At 41.9% G+C, this 19,730-nt stretch overlaps 1 non-coding gene across 1 annotated transcript; it reads left to right on the top strand.

The window, feature by feature from the left end:
• The first annotated feature begins 18,653 nt into the window (after positions 1-18,653).
• Trnas-gga (transfer RNA serine (anticodon GGA)) lies at positions 18,654-18,737 on the top strand. The gene is given in 2 exon segments: positions 18,654-18,693; positions 18,703-18,737. It is a non-coding gene; the product is annotated as a tRNA-Ser (tRNA).
• The last annotated feature ends 993 nt before the right edge of the window (positions 18,738-19,730 follow it).

Raw genomic sequence — 19,730 nt, 5'->3', positions numbered from 1 at the left:
CTTGTGGTAAACAAAATTTCTTTCTAATGTAAACGTAAGTTACATCCAACTAGTTCCCTACGCTTTCCGCCGCTTCCGTCACATACTGATTACACGGTGACTCACTAGTCTCTTGCCGCACTCTTCGCTCGGTATCCTCTCTCTCTTCACTCAGACCTACACTGTCGCTTCCCACTCGCTTTCACACAATGATACAATTTTGACCTTCTTAGTCTTCTGATATGCTGCCTCGTAAACATTCGTCAAATCGAGCTCCCATTGTTGAATCGGTTCCCTTCATCGTCGCCCCCGTGTCAGGACTTTACAGGTGAATTTTCAGATATATCCGTCGTCCAGGAACCATAAATATTAATTTTTAAATAGAAAGAAACACTTTACATGAAACAACCCGCATTAGTTTAGTTTTCACAGATAACATCAGAGTTTTCGGAGCCGGTAATTTCCATAATTGCTCCAGGTTCCGCTTTGGTTTTGTAGCAGACAATACCATGAACATATTAACTATGACGTGTTCGGGAGTTCCCAAGCCTCATGTGCACGTGAGCAGTGAATTTTCGAAGTCTCTTGCCTTCTCGTTGTTCGTCACTGTGCAGTTCCACTGTCCATTAAACAGCGTGACATGCAAGGAATTGCAGCGTTATTAGTCGTAAATGGAAACTTTAACTGCCGGGTATGTCACATTTATTTAGATATTCCTTACTATTACACCGCGGCCCGATGAATTTCTTGTTGCCACCCAACATTTCTTCCCTGTCTGCGGTGGACTTCTTGAATGGGGTTGTAGCTTTTTAGAAGGTTCGATGTCATTTCCGGCCCTAAAAGTGTACATTTTATAAAACTATAGTTTGACGTCGACATATAACATGACGTAAGTTCAAATATTTAAAATTGGCTGCAGTGCCCGGCAGTGACCTGGAATGTTAGTATCTGCCATACAAAGTGATTGGCCCTGAGCCTTGTTGATACTAATAGCGAATACAAGCCGCATGTGAAACTACAATCGCTTTACATCCAAGGATGTATTTAAATCGCTGGGTATCAACAGAATAAGAGGATTGAAAATGCCTTCACCTGCGGTATGCCCCGTTGTGATGGTAGCCTCTATTGTGTACGGCAGTAGGTTCTTCAGAGAGAGCCTATGTAACAACGGCAGTTAATCAATAAATAAACATTTTGCAGTCATGTTTCTCTCAAAGTCTTGACCTTTCGCTGGTCCCACGATCTAATGACGTCTGTTGACACTATCTCCAACATGGGTATTGCCGCTGTAATTTATTCTCAGTATCTTTACTACGATATATTTCGTATGTTAGGAACTTAATTTTTCATTAATTTTCTTCACGGTTTCATCTGAATGTAGAAATTTGAAGTAACTTGACTAAGAACTTGAGAGTAAATCGTGTAGTACTTTTAGAGACTTTTGGTAACAACATTTCCCCTTTATATATATTATATATATTTATGTTTCAAGTCGAATTACAAAATCTTATGTAAACACTCATCTTCCTATTTTATTGATATTAAAGTGTGCAAATTTTCATTAATGGAGACGACATTTGCAATGAGATCTTCACTTTCGAGCAATGACCAACGACCGGCCGTGCGAAACTGCTACTGCCGTCCTAATGTATGACAGAACCTGTGAGCGAACACGATCACACAGCAGGTTCGAATCTCCAATACTGAGTCTGTAGCCTCTAGCAAAAGACGGTAGTAGGCGCATTACCCTTGTCCATTCCGCAACTAAGTAACTGCTGTTAGTACGGTTCTAACAAGCATACCGGGTTAGAATAAACTAGCTACTTTGTGTCAAGTAGGATTCGATATATCAGTTTTCTTTCGGAGGACGGCATGTTTTGCGATAGATCAAAAATCGAGAATTGCAACTATGGACCCGCGCTGGTATGGACGCATGATTGAACATGCCGATCCGTCGGACTGGATAGGTGGAAGTCGTTCATTTAGATTATGTTAGCCAACCCGAGAGTGGATTTTAGACATTTCCTGCAAGCGAACACAGCGGCTTTTGTTTTGGTTAAATGTTCGACAAAATGAACATAAAAAAATATCTGGATACTAGGACAGCTAAGAGGACGAACTTTAGACGCGACGTGGGTCTTACTTATGGAATCTGTTAGCACCGATAAAGGTGTACGCTATAGGTTTCGTCTCATCCTTCTCCCAAGATAACGTCTACGACATCTTAGCGATTCACTCAACGTCTTTCTCCGCTGTTTGGTGTGATCAACGTGACAAGCCCCAGGTAGTGTCTACAGTTTGCTTTCCATCAAGTAATACATGGAATACTTGTGATGTAAGCATCGTTTCACTGTGTCAGAAACGTCTGTGTAGTACGTCCGATTGCGGCATCTCAAGTCTTACTGCTGTATTGTACACTGACGTAACCTGTAAGAGCCATGTGGAAAAAATTGTACCAGTCGTGAAGAGTTGAAAATGATATGAGAAAAAAGAAATTCGTACTAAAAATAATATTACTTCGAAAATCCATTAACAAAGGTCGCAAAATATGTGGCTATTACTCACAGCGATGCTCGTGAATAACTACACCTTCTATTCATACAATAGGTCAGAAGAGAATTAACCTCTTTGTAAAACTTCTTTTTTCAAATCTGCATTTTTTCACTCCTAATTTCAGTTATAGTTTCTGTATTTCATACTTAGGATATTTGTGAGTTGGCTCTATTTTGTAGAGCTGTGTCTCTTTCCCTGTTATGCTGTCCAACAGGCAGTAAAATTTACAGTTCTGCATACCAAAGAGGCTAGTGCTCTCGGTGATTCAGCGTAAACTACAGTATACTTGGTCACGTGTGTAAGCCTGCCTTCCGGCAACACCAAGTCGCTGCACAATACACGGTCACTCGCTATTCTCTGGGACCATCAACCAGGGACTCGTCTCTCTCCATGCATCTGAGGTAGCAGGTGTCTCCGGCTCCCATAAAAAAATGTAATGTGTGGTTCCTGTAGAGATCCGACGGATTACTACTGGATATGTATAGATTTCAATGCGTTGAAGTGTGATCGAAACTATTTATACCGTAGAAATAACGAAAAATGTGCATCTTAGACGGAGAAATAAACGATTTCATTTTTAAGAAATATTAACATGGCAAGTTCTCTTTCTACGAATACGTCTGCAATAGCGATTGAATATACTGTCGAGTTGGAGAAGGATGGCTAGATACAATTCTTGAATGTCATGTAGTTGACCAGAAGGGTTGAGGCCGGCTTGGTCAGTTAGAATATAGAGTACCAACCCACTCCGACCGATAGCTAAATGCGAATAACTTTATCCATCCTGTGGACCAGATTGCAGTTCTAAAAACATTTGCGTATATAGCAAAGGCGATTTCTAAGGTGACCACGTACAGACGGAACTTCAACGTTTGAGACTCCTGTTCTGAACTCTCTTCCGGTGCCTTCAGCCTATCCTAATTACATACTGATTGTCGCCTAATTCTATGTCAGTTTTCTTTCCATTCTTCTGTATATTAATGTAGTCATCAATTTCTATGAATAACAGTTGAGTCTACATTAGTTCTTGCTTTTAGCTACCGATGATGACTTCGGGAGTATGTGGCGGATATTATTCTGAAACTTTGAAGGTATGTCTTCAATCTAGCACATTCTGTATAGTACGTTCAATACACGTTTACCTGCCATTTCCATCAAGAGATTTACAAATTTGGAAATAATTCTTTCTGTCTTTTTTGATCACAAGTATTCTGCAGCTTTGTAAAGCTATTACTTTCGTACATAATTACATAGGTTCTCTACATCGACTACCATTTCGTCTTCTGTTACATGAGGCGAGAGTTTCCCCTCCTCATAAAAATCCCCAGCGTACTCCTACCCGCTCCCACATCTGCACGATGGAATTGCTTTAATACTGCTTACGTTGACGATGTTGCTATTAAATACTCCATTGTTATTTTAACTTCTCAGTATGCTGAACGTGTCTTTCTGACAATCCCTTCATTTACAATTTGTTCTTTTCCTGCAGCTGTATCAGTTCACTTTCTTTGTAGCTTCTACTGATATTGTTTTTAAATGATTTTGATTTTTGTATGCGCGTATTTTCGTTACCAGCTTTTGTATTTTCAGCCTTCGTTGTTCAGGTGAAGTATACTCCGTGTCATCACACCACTGATATGTAAACTTGACAGCATAAAATTTGGCCGCCGAAAACTGCAGCCACAGTTAAAGTACGGTACAACACTGACGTGAATGAAAATCATCAACCCATATTTTTCTATTTACCTTGGGAATATCGAGACGAAGAAATATTAACTTGAAAATTACAGGAAACTCATGTTGTCATCCGTTCCAAACAGACAAAAAATCGTTTCTGCAAACAGAACTCTGTCATTTCCGGCGGGCAGTTTTTGTGCAGTCAAATGTACAAATCTCTGTATGAGAAAAGCTAATGCAAAGAAATGGCTGGTAACGCAAAATTTACATCAGTTCAACAATGAAATTGAAAATTATTCGTATATCCAGTATATTTTAGCCAGATCGACCTTCCCATGGTTCGTAAATGATCACTGAAGCCGAGTAAACAACATGCAGGCTTTGTACGTAAAAGTCACCTTTTCAGATCCATACGATTTTCTTTTTCGCCATGAGCGAATTTGTTTATGAAGCCCTCTACTGTGTTATATGAAACATTTCGATGTTGTGAAGCTAATTTTCTACAGAAAATGCGATAGAGACCTGGCTACAAACAGCTGAGATTTTCTTCTGATTGAGAATGATCTCCCGGAAGTCAGACGTATAACTTAACTATCTCTGTTTCATACCGTATGAGATACCTATATTACACGGTAACAGATTGACTGTACGGCGAGTTAGGCCTGCAATCACAAGCAACTGCACCACATAGCTTTCAGTCGAGTGGTTTGTTCTTGTAGAGAAAGAGAATTTGACGGCATCGGAAGCTGGAGCACGTAATGCGATCCTGAGCACAGCGCGACAATGGAGAAAACGTAACCAATATTTTGGAGAATGAGATATCTCTTCTTCATCGATCTACTCCTGTACCAGACCTAAAACCAACTGAAAACGTATCGGCAGAGACGAAACGGCCCATGCAATCAAACTCACCTCTCACCACAACCAGAACCAGTGATGACCTCTGGAACGTCACCCGGGAGGAGGTGGCTGGAAATGAGGGATGCTTTGCCCATTTCACAGATTCCTTTCCTCTCGGATTGCAGATAGTCATTGAAGCTGAAAGTCTTTTGAAGGGATATTAACTGGTAGAGAAGCCACAAGAAGAGCACTATTGACAGCCTAAAATCTATTTATAAAAACCGTGAACTATTTATTGTATTAATTTCGTAATTAGAACAGATTACACAGATTAACGAAGTAACGCAAAAAAATTCTCTAAGCTACAAAAATTATTGACGAACCTTCACGAGTATAGAAATAAAAATAACTTAAAATCAATAACAAAGGTGCTGCAAAGAACAAAATTACTTACGGGAATGCAGTCGGGTGGCACCGTAGGCTACCGCCAATATTTCGATGGGAGCACACGTTGCCATTTAGTAGGCACTACATTTTACTCTTGAAAATGGCGAGGACTGCTCCTGTCGAAATATCGGCGGTTGTCAAGGGCGTCACCCGGCTGCATTCCTGTAAGTTATTTGAACATTGTACACAAAGGGAGAAACTAATGTCTCACAACTACAAAGAAGGTTAATTGATATAGCTGAAGAAAAAAATTGAACAAAACGAAAATGTAATGGTCGTATGAGTTTTTCAATATTTGCAGTGCAAAAGGAAAACTACTGTGAACGCAGAGGCATAATCGGGCAGGATTGTACACTGGGAGTCATAAGGGGAGGAGTGACTGTCTCCTGATGTAACAGAAGACGAAATGGGAGATGATGTAGAGAACCTACAGGATTACGTATTAATGGGAAAGCTTTACGAAGTTGTGGAATACTTGTGATGAATAAGTCGGAAGGCATTATTTCACAGTTATTAATCTTTGGAGGAAGTGTCAAGAAAATGTTTATTCAAGACTGTGTACAGAACACGTTACTCTAAATGAATGACATACAAACAGTATAGCAGATATCATAGGCAGATAAATGTTAGAACCATCATTGGCTCGGGTAAACAGCTCATACATCAAAGTTTACAACCATGGCTAGGAGTGAGGGTCCGATCAGAAGGATGGCTGCCCTCTGTAACAAAGAACGGGAAATGGTATAACGGATTTAGGATTCATTATGAATAGGAAGGTAGGGCAGAGAGTGAGTTACTGCGAACAGTTCAGTGGTAGTGCTGTTCTGATCAAAATCGACAGGAAACCAACACCGACAACAATAGTTCAGGTTTACATGCCGACGTCACAAACAGAAGATGAAAAGATAGTGAAAGTGTGTAAGGGTAGTGAACGGGTAATCCAGTACGTAAAGGGAGAGGAAAATTACATAGTCATGGAAAACTGTAATGCAGTTTTAGGAGAGGGAGTGAAAGAAACGGTAACAGGAGAATGTGGGCTTAGTAGCAGGTACGAGAGAAGAGAAAAACTAATTGCATCTTGCAATAACTTCCAACTAATAACAGCAAATAGCCTGTTCAACAACCACAAGAAGAGGAACTATACTTCGAAAAGGCTTGGACACATGGAAAGATTTCTGTTATTCATAGTGACACAGAGATTTGGATATCAGAACTTCGATTGCAAAGAATACTGAGGAGCAGGTATAGACCGGGATCACAATTTAGTTATAATAAGTATCGAAATTTGTTGAGGTTGTAGATACTGTGATAATGAATTGCTCGGTAGAAAGTTGGAAAGGAAGATATAGGTACAAGGAAGGTAATTGCGAGAAAACTATGGGTAAAAGAAGAAATAATTCAGCTGATAGAAGAAAGAAGAAAGTACAAAAATATTCAAAGAAATTCAGGAATACAGAAACACAAGTCACTTTGGAATAAAAGAAATAGCAAGTGCAGGGAAGGTAAGCCGAAATGGATGCATAATAAATGTGGAGAAATCGAAACAAAAATGATTTCCGGAAGGACTGACTCGGCATACAGAGAAGTCAAAGCACCTTTCGATGAAAGTAAATGTAAGGACGGTAATATTACCAGTTCAATACGAAAATCACTATTAGATGCAGAGGGCAGTTAGAATGCGTGGAAAGAGAACGCTGAATAGTCTGTGAGGGGGCACTTGTTTGATGCCATGATAGGAGAAGTAATAAGAGTCAGCAGCGATAAGACTGTGAATCTAGTATTAGAATGAAAATTTAAGAGTTTTGGACGAGTTACGATCAAATAAGGAAGAATGCGTTAATAACACTCATCGAAATATCTGAAATGGAGAAAAACCGGCAACAGAATGACTATATATCTTTGTACACAGAATGAATGAGAATGGCAATATACCATCACGCTTTTAGAAAAACGTCATCCACACAATTTCGAACATAGCAAGAGCCGACAAGTGCGAGAATTATCGCACAATCAGCTGAACAGTTTTTGCATCCTAGTCACTTACAAGAGTAACACACAGAAGAATGGAAAAGAAACTGTTAAGTGACAGTTATCAGAATTGGGGAGCACGAAGTAGGTAAGGTTAAGAAATTGTACTATCTAAGAAGCAAAATAAAGCATGATGCACGGAGCAAGGAGGATATAAAAAGCAAAGTAGTATTGCAGAAATGCCTTTCCTGCACAAGAGAAGTCTACTAGTATCAAACATAGGCCTTAATTTGAGAAAAAATTTCTGAGGGTGTATGTTTAGAGCACAGTATTGTATGGTAGTGAAATATGGACTGTGGGAAAATCAGAACAGGAGAATTGAAGCATTTGAAATATGGCGCTACAAATGAATATTGAAAATTGAGTGGGCTGATAAGGTAAGGAATGAGGAGCTTCAGAATCGCCGAGGAAAGGAATATGAGTGAAACACTGATAACAAGAAGGAACAATATGATAGGACATCTGTTAAGATGTCAGGGACTAACTTCAGTTGTATTAGAGGGAGACAGGAGGGCAAAATCTGTAGAGGAAAACAGAGAATGTTATAAAGGATGATTATAATTAAACTTTCAAACCACTGTAGAAATAGCACCAGAATGACATCAAATTGCAACGGAATATTATAAGAGAAAGGGGAAAACGTATGGCAGAATAAAAATAAATAGCTACTAAATGTAGCAATAGATGGCGTTCTAAGAATCATAATTTAATAGTGGTCGATTACACATGACAAATGAATTATGCAACAATGCCTAAGGTGTATGTTTGACGCTAAACAAACTGTGCCACTCAGTGTGCATGAGGTGTACAGGTAAGATACTGTTAGTTACGTAAGCTCATCCTCCACGGTAAGGTCATATCACATCGGATGGGAAAAAATTGTAATTGTCCTGAGACCAAAAACCGCATACAAAGCATCACTCATATAGATTTTCAAATGCTCTGAGGCAAAAAAAAACAACATAAAAAACATCAATCACATAGGTTTTTTAATTGCCCTGAGGCCAGAAACCGCATAAAAAGCATCAATCAAAATCAAATTGTATTATTTATCTCCGTGTGACTGGCGCAAAACACGTTGAATATGCTGTCCACCGTTTCCTGCAACAAGTTGAAATCAAGAAAAAACACGTTCCACGACTCATCGAAGCGTTTCTGGGGTCACATTCAGAATGTGTTGCACAATGCGTGCCTTCAATGCAGCTAAGCTTGCAATCGGAACAATGAACACAACATCTTTCGGATAGCCCGACAGCCAGAAGTCACACGGATTAAGATCAGGTGATCAGGAGAGCCACGCTGTAGGGAAATGGCGGCTGATAATTCTAGTATTTCCGAAATGGCGCTTCGGCAGCTGCTTAACTGGATTTGCAATGTGCGGAGGTGCGCCATCTTTCATAAAAATGATTCCATCCACACATCCACGCTGTTGGGGAGATGGAATGACGTGGTTGCGCAAAAGACACTCATAGCGCTTATCAGTGACGGTAAAGGTAACAGGACCGGAAGCACCTGTGTCTTAGAAAAAATGTGGCCCTATGATAAATGATGCCGTAAAGCCGCACCACACAGTGACCTTTTCAGGATGAAGTGGTACGGTTGACTTGCGTGTGGATTTTCCATTCCCCATATTCGACAGTTCTGTGTGTTGACATATCCTGACAAATGGAAGTGCGCTTCGTCTGTCCACAAATTCCTCCACGGATAATCATTGTCCTCTTCCATGCGAGTAAGAAATTCTAAAACTTCTAAAGCAAAGGTCCCTCTTGCTTTAAGGTCAACAGAAAGCAACTCGTGCACATGGGAAATTTTGAATGGATAGCAAAGATGGATGTTTCGTAGGATTTTGCGCATCGTGCTAATGGGTATGTCCAATGTTCGGACAATTCTCTGTGTACTACACGTTTGCACACCACCACTCATCTCCTCGTGCATTGCTGTGGCCACTGCTTCCACTGACGTCTAATCAATTCGCTTCCTCCCTCTACGAGGTTTAACACAAAAAGAATCCGTCTTTTCGAATTTCCGGATCATTTTCTACAAACTCACGGCAGTCATCGGACCATCGCCCTTTTTCAAACCCTTCAGAGTCCGGAATTTCTGCAACGTCCATCTGTTTTTAAGCGATTCACACAAAACAGTCTCTCTTTAAGCAAGTAATGGTTTACAATAACGGAAAAGAAGATGTATAACAGTATAATTAAGTTAAAAATTAAGATTTAAGAATATTAGGAATAAGTAAACTACATTGGTCGAAATAAATTACAGCATCAGAAAATAATTAAAGTAGAATAACGAAATTACAGGAATATATTTGTCTAGGTAAAATTTTACAAGGGATTGACATTGCAAGATCGCAGGTTAACTTAAGGTCTAGATCAGCAGTTGCAGATGTGAAATGCTGGTACACTAGTAACCGGTGTCACCGCAAGAATGTTGAATGAAAGCACGGAAACACGGAAGTATTGTATTTTACAGTTGACAGATGTCAGTTTGTTGGATGGAGTTCCATACCTGCTGCACTTGGTCGGTCCAAAGAGCAGTGGTTAATGCTGCTTGTAGGTGACGGTGGAGTTGGCGTCCGATATTATCCCATATGTGCTCGAGTGGAGAGAGATTTGGTGATCGAGTACGCCATAGCAATATGTCGAGGCTCTGTAGAGCGTGTTGCATTACGGAAGCGATATGTGGGCGAGCGTTACCCTGCTGGAAAACAGCTCCCGGATACTGTTAAGAAATGACAGCATAACAGGTCGAACCACCAGACAGACATACAATTTTGCATACATCGTGCTTGGAATAACTATGATAGTGCTTCGGCTGTCATACAAAATCGCATCTCAGGTCATAACTCCAGGTGTAGGTGCAGTGCGTCTAAGCACGCAGACAGGTTGGTTGAGGTCATCAACTGGTCTCCTCCTAACCAACACCCAGCCATCACTGGCAGAAACAGATGACAACAGACAGCACAATAGACCTCCGCTCTGCCTTCGGTGAGCTCTTGCTTGACAGGACTGGGGTCGTAAGTAGCGGTGGTATGAGTCAGCGTAACACACGCTACAGGGCGTCTGGCACGGAGCTCTCCTTGTAGCAGCTGATTTTTAACAGTGCTACAGGGCTGCTCAGATTTCTGCAGCAGATGCGGTAGGCTGCGCGAGTCACACGCTGCTAACGATGGTCTTCCCTCTCGGAAGTGCCACGTGGCCTCTTGGAGGCCGGTCTTCTTGCGAAAATAACATTATCGTGAACATCGCTGCCTGAAATCGTGTACAGTGGCTACATACCTGCCACGTCTTTGTGCAGTATTACAGCCCTATTACATGATCCCATTCAAACACAGTGAGGTGTTGCTCGAACAGTCCACGGGTGTACTGCCGGTCCATAGTGTCCAACGGGCACAGATTTTGGCGATTAGAGATGTCGCCATGGTCAGGTGCGCTGACGAACTGGGCTTCTGATGGCGGGCCGCCGTCTTAAATCCCTTCCCCTCGCGAGGCGTTCTCTCTGCGGTCCGCGCCCGCGCGTCAGCGGTCGCTGAGACGCTAGCGTAGGCGTCTGTGGTGGCGTCGGTGTAACTGCCTCGTCCGCCCTAGTCGCCCGTTCGTTTCCTTTGCTGAGCGTCTTTTTAATTAGACTCAATGCTGGTTCCTATACCCTGCTGAAGTTGTAGCCGCAATCTCGGTTGATGAGCCCGTCCCTGGTACAGTGAGGTGTTGATAATAGCGTTTATGTCGCCGCAAGGGGCTCCGGAACGCCCTCTACTTGCAATGTTAAAATAACGCTTATAAATTACATTTGAGGTAGGAAGTTGAACTTTTTACAGATTATTTATTGGAATATGGGCTACAACTTAACACAGGGATTTTACAAAATTTTAGTTCAGTTATTAAAGATGATTTTTTTTTCAATTGTAATGAAAATTCACCACATTTTTTTGCAATTTTTTATTTATATATTCAAAAATATACAGATTTTTGGAAAAAGGCTGTGTTAAATTATGCAGAAGGTACTGTGTAACATTTACTGAAAGTTTGAAACAAATATGTTTGGAAGATCCTTAGAAAACATGTAATTAGTATGAGAAAATAAAAGTTTTGGGAATCGAGCGACAAAGATTGGATTAACTTTTTAGTGCATTCCAGGTCCATAGGATGGATTATCTTCATCCTCTGCAAACTCCTCCTCCAGCTTCCTCTTGTTCCTCCTCCTGTTTACTCTTGCTTGTATTTCTAGACTCTTTACAGCCCTGTCTGCAGCCCGAAGGCGTTCCTTGTCTAAAGCAAGCATCACTCGTACCATGTTAGAACCTATCTTCATTCCCATATTTCCCATATTTCTAAATACCTTGCTTCTTACAATGTTGCCTTCATTGAAAGTCGCAACAGCATCATACACACCAAAGTGAAGTGTTTCTATTCCAACAAATACAGTCTTGGGGATTCTCGACCATATAACACTATTTACACTTTCATTGGGGTTTTGAGTTTTTTCCGTGAATACACTTTTTCAACAGTTCAGGTGCTGCTAAGTCTCTGAAAATAGGTTTTATCACCTCCATTATTGCATAAGGCAGACTATGCTTATGAGTGTGCACTTCACCAGTAAGCAATCCTTTGTTATATTTACACCAACTGTCTTCTTCTTTGGGACACAAGCTATGTTGGGGATTTTCATCGGTTGAAGAAGTATGAAAAAAAAAGAGCCCAAACAGCCTTCTTCATTTCGTCGACACTTTGTGTATTTTGCCTAATAGCCATTCCATAATAGTTCAGTATTTTGTCAAGAAACAGAATTAATTACGAATATTTTCGAGATAACGACAGAGTAAATAAACATGAAACAATCACACCAGCGATATATATTGAACCATCACAGGTTAACCACAACACATACTTTATCTCACATCACTAAAATGTACCTGATGAACACGGACGTTAATAATAACACCATTTGACAGCAGTTTAACAGCGCCACATTGGGTCACGCCCATGTAGAACACATTTCAAAAATAATTTAAAAATATTTGTAGTCTTCGGAATTGAATAAATTATATATCTACTAAAAGGTAATAGTCTGCAGATTCAGAAAACGCAAAAAAGTAAAAATTGAACTTTTCATGATTTTGAGCCTTTCCGGAGCCCCTTAAAGGCATTCGTGACCAACATCAAACCACGACGTCCACTCTCAAACGTAACTGACGCACATAACCCTTTCAGAGTGTATTCAAAGAAAACCTGCTTTGCATCTTCCTAGTGGCGCTACTAGTGCAACTCTAATGCGACTGGCGCGAGAGGTGAGTAGATATCGTCTTTCAGATGTAGAAACGCGCCTTCCGGCTTTTGTTTATGTCGCATAACTCCTTCTTTGTGCGGCTTTTTTTTTTCCTTGTGTGTAATATTCACCTTAATACAAAGTCTTTCTCGTAGTGTCACAAGGCATGCTAGCAATCCTCCCGTGCTCATTCTAGCGATACTCACATAGGAGGTTGTGCTTGTTGATGCGTAGATTATTCTTGCACCTCGATTTTGACATTCATATATCAAGAAACTTTCAAGCACCATACGAACATTAACTGAGTTTCTCCAGTGTAGGCGGCCGGAGTGGCCGAGTGGCTCTAGGCGCTTCAGTCCGGAACCACGCGACCGCTACGGTCGCAGTTTAGAATCCTGCCTCGGGCATGGATGTGTGTGATGTCCTTGGGTTAGTTAGGTTTAAGTAGTTCTAAGATCCTGACCTCAGATATTAAGTCCCATAGTGCTCAGAGCCATTTTTTTTTCTCCAGTCTAAATGTAGCAGGCACGCAGTTAAAGATAGATCATTTTATCAGTAGTACCATAAAAATTTAAGCTTTAGTGCTTAATACATCATATACTTGTATCCCATCCTCCTTTCTTGGATCTGCACTCTTTTTCACATTGTCATCTCTCCCGTGACAGTTCCATCCCTAAGATCCCTTTGGAGCTAAGTCAAACTTCCGAAAGATTGTTATCAAGACAATTTGTTCGAAATTGCTCCCGTCCCGCTGTCGTATGTACATGCATGAGAACCAGTATCTAGATTCGAAATCGTTCTCAAAAGGAGGTATAAAATTTTGCAGCTATAAATGTAAGCTCTCTCTCTACTCACAGAGATAAGCTATGTTACCAACATCATTCTTCCTGCTCTCCGTCTGTATACCACGTAATTACTGTTATTAGCTTTATCGAGCGTAATTATTTCCGTAGGTTGAGGAGATATGTTTCAAGGTACGAACCGTTAGTTTGGTGAGAAGCGGAGGGAATACGACTCTATTTCTTAATTTCATTATTACTATTGATACGATCTGGGCGACTGTGTCGCATGACCTCGAACCACGCTCGTGCATGTAATTCTACCATAAAAACAGGTGCAGCTTTTCTGGAGAGGCTCATTAAACGTGCTCGCTATCGAACCACCCCCCGCTGAGCGCTACCGCCCTCTCAATCGCCACCGTATCAACTATCTCAGATCAACTTCTCGAACGCCACATCGTACTGCAACTACCTTCGATTTATCTTCAGTACTGCGCTGCATTAAAGTGTCAGAAGGCAACAAGCGACAATCATGACGGTTTTGAATGTCCTGTGCTCATGATCAGATGTCTAAAACACTCTGACGTATCAAGTAATTTCCGTCTCCACCGAAAACGGTGATGGATTTTTTTCCTTCAGCTTACTCACGTAGCCGGCCAGGGTGGCCGAGCGGTTCTAGGCGCTACAGCCTGGAACCGCGCGTCCGCTACGGTCGCAGGTTCGAATCCTGCCTCGGGCATGGATGTGTTTGATGTCCATAGGATAGTTAGGTTTAAGTAGTTCTAAGTTCTAGGGGACTGATGACCTCAGTAGTTAAGTCCCATAGTGCTCAGACCCATTTGAACCATTTTATTCACGTAAACTTAGGTGGTGAAGGTCTGTATGAAGCATATCGTACAATGTTTCCTCATTTGCATCTTCATACGTTCGCTGAACGAAGTGATGTAGGTCATGAAGAGAGTGCAATTGCAAATCAGTTAAAAAATCTGGAGGTAAGCTCGTGGTACGTGATAGTATGCCTACCTGATTCTGTACAGCTTATACGAAACTACATGCTTTCCCGGTAATAGTAACTTAACGCAATTCTTGCGAACAGCGTTGGAGGAAGGTGCAGGTCATCAACGTTTGCAGTAAGGGTTCTTCACACAGCTTAAATATGTCGCATAACAGTTAAAAGCTTTTAATTCTCGTGAGTTATGATATTTTTGCGACGGAAAACTTACTCATTTGAAAATGATATGGATTAAGCAAGCAGCCAGCGTGCCAAAACCAGGTCACTTTATTGGTCTCTGAAGTTGAGGATAACGGCTAAGGATCCTAGGTTTACACTGTCGCGGTCTTTGTTAGATACTTTGTTGTAATATCACCCAGTGGAAACAGAGATGTAAGTGAAGAGAAACAGAATGAGGCTTACAGGAATCATGAAGTTCGGTCGAACTGTGTAACACTTCCTAGGCAACAAAAACCCAATATGTCGTTATCAATGGTGATAAACAGAAAGCGTGGAAACAGAATCTGGCGTGGCCCAATGTAGATTCCAGTAGTATTCTAGCCATTCACGATATTTGCGAAAAACATTCTGGTACATAAGTCTGAGCAGACTAGGAGATGCTGAATAGAGAAATTTTTTTCCAAAGAACCGTAGTTCGGGTTTGCGGTATTATGGACTGCAGCCGTAAAATGACAATCAGTCAGTGACTAGCACATGGAACTATGTCGGGTAACCAAACGTGTTTGGGCGTGCGTAGTAATGTGGTATTGTCCGGCTAAAATACTGCTTTGTTATGATGTGGTGGTTGTTCTTCGGTATGTCGGAAACAGAAATTTCAAGCATTTGCTATAAATATGGGATTAGGTCACGCTCTCTGTATATTAGGATAAACTTCAACATTGGTGTTTTAGATTTAGTTGTTAATAAATCGCACCTTAAAGCATCGTATGCCGACTATATCCCTTGGCGCCCTGTTTTTTCTGCATTTTATATTTTTTATTTAAGTTATTAATATTTTTGTGGTCATCAGTCGTAACAATAATTTGACATAGCTGTACTTACTGGTCTATATTACAGAAACCTTTTCATCTCTTCATAACTACTTTCAGTACTAAAGTTTATTACTTTAAAGAATTAATAACGCCCCGCACTCTTACTGCAGTCGTGTATCAGTCAGACATCACAGAAAATCCAAGTCGAAAATAACAAAGCATGGATAGGAATTTTAAGTTTGTCTGGTTTTGACTGGAGTAATTATCGGATTATCTTCAGTACGTGTAACGTGTCGTGACTACGTAGCACATTTAAAGACTCGTCCCGCACGGCTGTTGGCGCTGAATCTGGTGGTGCCTCCTTACCACAGAAGACGTTGCACGGAACATCAAAGCTGCCGAGCACAGCGCCACTGGGGTTGACGAGTAGTGAACGCCACAGCGCTAAGGAATCATGTGTCGGGCAGCGGGCGTATTGGAGGATGCGGCCAGCGACTCGGAAGGTGATGGGCTTACGGAGTGTTGTTTGGTTCTAGGAAGTCTGTCCTCTAGTCTGCTGGAAACGGAATCTGAAACCATTATCTTCTCCTGGTGTAATGTGCCATGAGTTATGTGACACAGTTAAAGTCCAGTTCCAGTCGGCACTTGGCACTAAGACCGGTGGTATCTTCCCATTGTCACAGATCATAGCAGCCGAGCACAACGTCATCAGACGTGACAAGCGGACGAACTCGGCGGTTTTATGGAGTCTGGTGTCAGGGAACGAATCAAAGTTTGAGCAAGTGCATGGACGTGTCACGCCCCACTGTGTGATAACTGGGGCTGTTGACCGCTAACGGGATAAGTGAATAATGTTGGTAGCTACTCGAAGCTGTTCTCGTAAGGCGTAATTTTACACATGGTATAAGCCGACCTGGAAATTAAATCGTAATGTTGAAATATCAGTGGAGAACTGCTGATTGGAGCAGGATATGACAATGAATGGTCGATATAAGTTGACGTATCGCCACCTATTTTCTGAAACCACAGTTTCATAGCAAATTTTGCAAACAAATGAAAATTCCTGGTAGGTTAAAACTAAGTGCCTTTCATGAGTCGTGCATGGGTTGTTAAAGAGGTAGAGCACTTGTCCGCGAAAGGCATGCGTGCAGCGATAGAGTCCTGGTGCAGCACATAGTTTTAATAGATCAGGTAGTTACGTGTCGCGCATCTCCACTGTACAGTGAAAATTCATTATGGAAACAATGGAAAAGCCAAAAATTTATCGGGGGTTGTGTGTGAGGAGTGAGTGATGGAAAAAGATTTCTGCACTACACTGAAGCATAGCAGAAGTACACAATATACGGCACACATTACAGGGAAAACTATGTCATCGTTAAGGCAATGAAATTTTAGGTGGACGGGGGGTGGTGGTGGTTAGTGTTTAACGTCCCGTCGACAACGAGGTCATTAGAGACGGAGCGCAAGCTCGGGTTAGGGAGGGATTGGGAAGGAAATCGGCCGTGCCCTTTCAAAGGAACCATCCCGGCATTTTCCTGAAACGATTTACGGAAATCACGGAAAACCTAAATCAGGATGGCCGGAGACGGGATTGAACCGTCGTCCTCCCGAATGCGAGTCCAGTGTGCTAACCACTGCGCCACCTCGCTCGGTGTGGGGTAGGTGGACGGGGGAGGAAGGAAACGAAAGGCAAGGAATTAATGAGACCAGGTGCACAGCAGCAACGGGTTAAATTGTGTGCCGCACAGGTACTCGAACCCGGGATCTCCTACTCGCTATGTACTTGCGTTAACCACTCCGCCGTTCAGACACCGTGTTCATCGCCTATGCGCGGACTCTTTCAGCAGGCTCCCAGGCCGACTCACATCCCCAACTATCGCCGCCTGTCCGCCCGTGGGCCGGCCGCGGAGGTCTCGCGGTTCTAGGCGCGCAGTCCGGAACCGCGCGACTGCTACGGTCGCAGGTTCGAATCCTGCCTCGGGCATGGGTGTGTGTGATGTCCTTAGGTTAGTTAGGTTTAAGTAGTTCTAAGTTCTAGGGGACTGATGACCACAGCAGGTGAGTCCCATAGTGCTCAGAGCCATTTGAGCCTTTTTTTGTCCGCCCGTGTCTTCCATGCTCGCTAATTTTATATTCCCGCTGGAGGTGCAACAAAATGAGCGTCCACGCTGAAGGTCTTGAATTCATTGCACACAGAGGCGAATCAGTTCTAGGGTGTCTGTTCTCCAGTGGGGATGCACATTTCGTTCGATATCCAGAGGGAATCTAAAATTAGCGAGCATGGTGGACATGGATGGGGACTGCGGTTAGGTGGAAGTGTGAGTCGGCAGAGGAGAGTGCCGAGACGTTCCGCATATTTGCGATAAACAGTACCTGAAAGGTGCAGTTGTTAACGCAACTACCTAGAAGTAGGAGACCTCGGGTTCGAGTCCTGGGCCGGCTCACATTTTCACTCATCGCTACTGATTCTGCATAAGATCCCAAAACAGTTGAACTCATTAGTTCAATCCCCATCGTTGCCTTTCTCCCCTTGCGCCCTCAATTAATTATGTATCACAGCTGTAGAGCGTCGTGACTGTTTGAAAAATCGGAAAGGCAGACACAATTCCTTCTGCACCACACAAAATTTATCATTGTTTAATATCCATTGATAACTTCTAATATACTGCTGATTCTGTATCTGAAGCTTTATTACAGAAACTATATTTAATACGTATTGCTTGGAGACTGTTTAATTATCCCTTATCTCTTTGCTTATATCTTTTGCATTAAATATTACATCGAACCCTTCCTTCCCCCACCCCCCCACCCCCTCCCCGTGTATATCGTGTGCGATTGCACTCACTTACACCCATTTCATAATTATTATCAGTATTTAGATTAGGTTTAGAATAGATTCTTTCTCCAAAAGGATCTGTTGTAAACTCTCTTCCTTCGAACAGGGCCGGCCCGGGTTGGCCGAGTGGTTATTGTCGCTACAGTCTGAATGTCCTGTGCTCATGATCAGATGTGTAAAACTCTCTGACGTATCAAGTAATTTCCGTCTCCACCGAAAACGGTGATTGATTTTTTTACTTCAGCTTACTCACGTAGCCGGCCAGGGTGGCCGAGCGGTTCTAGGCGCTACAGCCTGGAACCGCGCGACCGCTACGGTCGCAGGTTCGAATCCTGCCTCTGGCATGGGTGTGTGTGGTGTCCTTAGGTTAGTTCTAAGTTCTAGGGGACTGATAACCTCAGAAGTTAAGTCCCATAGTGCTCAGAGCCATTTGAACCTTCGATCCGGTATTATTTTCCTTCGATAACGATAACTTAATTCGTTGAAAAAATGGATGAGACGTGCGTGATCATGTTCATTTATATCGCAATCTAATTATCTGATTCGGAAAAGGGGTTATATGTTCTTTCGTACAAGTCCGAAAAAACGGACACTTTGCATCGTTGTTACCCTTAATGAAAGTGAGAGAAAGTAGCAAGACCTCTTGAATGGGATGAACGGTCTAAGGAGCACCCAGTATGGGTTGTGAGTCATAGACGTTAAAAATGGAGACCACAAGGTTGATTCTGCGTAAATTCTGTTCCCCATGTCTTTGACATTAATGCTACCATGTCTGGTACTCCTACAGTAATTAGTTTCCGTTCTGTAACTTGTTAAATAGGGAAAGTTTAATTATAAGTACCATGTAGTACACGTCATCCTTCCTACAGCAAACGTGAACCCGTTACACACCTGAATTGAAACCGTCGTATAACGGAAACGGTATGCTTCCAGACATTGGTTCTTATTCAAAATACTATGTACTCACTCCCGTCTACAAGTCGTGGAAATTTTGTAACCAGAAACCGGAATCTCAGAACACCCTGAATAGAAAAAAAAAGAAAAACTATAGCTAAAATCGTAGATGAAAGTCAATTACTTACTACGAAAGAGATCATTAAAAGTGAACAGCAGAGCAAGTGGTGTTCATCGAATGGAGAAATTTACTTTGTGTTGCGTAAAACTAATACTGAAAGCGAAATTATAAAAGGAAGTTGCAAAAAGTTAATGGATAGTTAAAGAAGGAGATCTATGCTAATTGTTTAGTAGATGAAAAGTCAGCTGCATATTAATGCTTCCTGGAGTAGGTCAAATGCTGTTGAAAGATGTTCCAGAAAATAACGTCAGTTACGTGTGGT

The sequence above is a fragment of the Schistocerca cancellata genome, chromosome 5 (genome assembly GCF_023864275.1).
Source record: "Schistocerca cancellata isolate TAMUIC-IGC-003103 chromosome 5, iqSchCanc2.1, whole genome shotgun sequence".
In the NCBI taxonomy this organism is placed as follows: Eukaryota; Metazoa; Arthropoda; class Insecta; order Orthoptera; family Acrididae; genus Schistocerca; species Schistocerca cancellata.
This window is presented reverse-complemented; position numbering and strand designations above follow the sequence as displayed.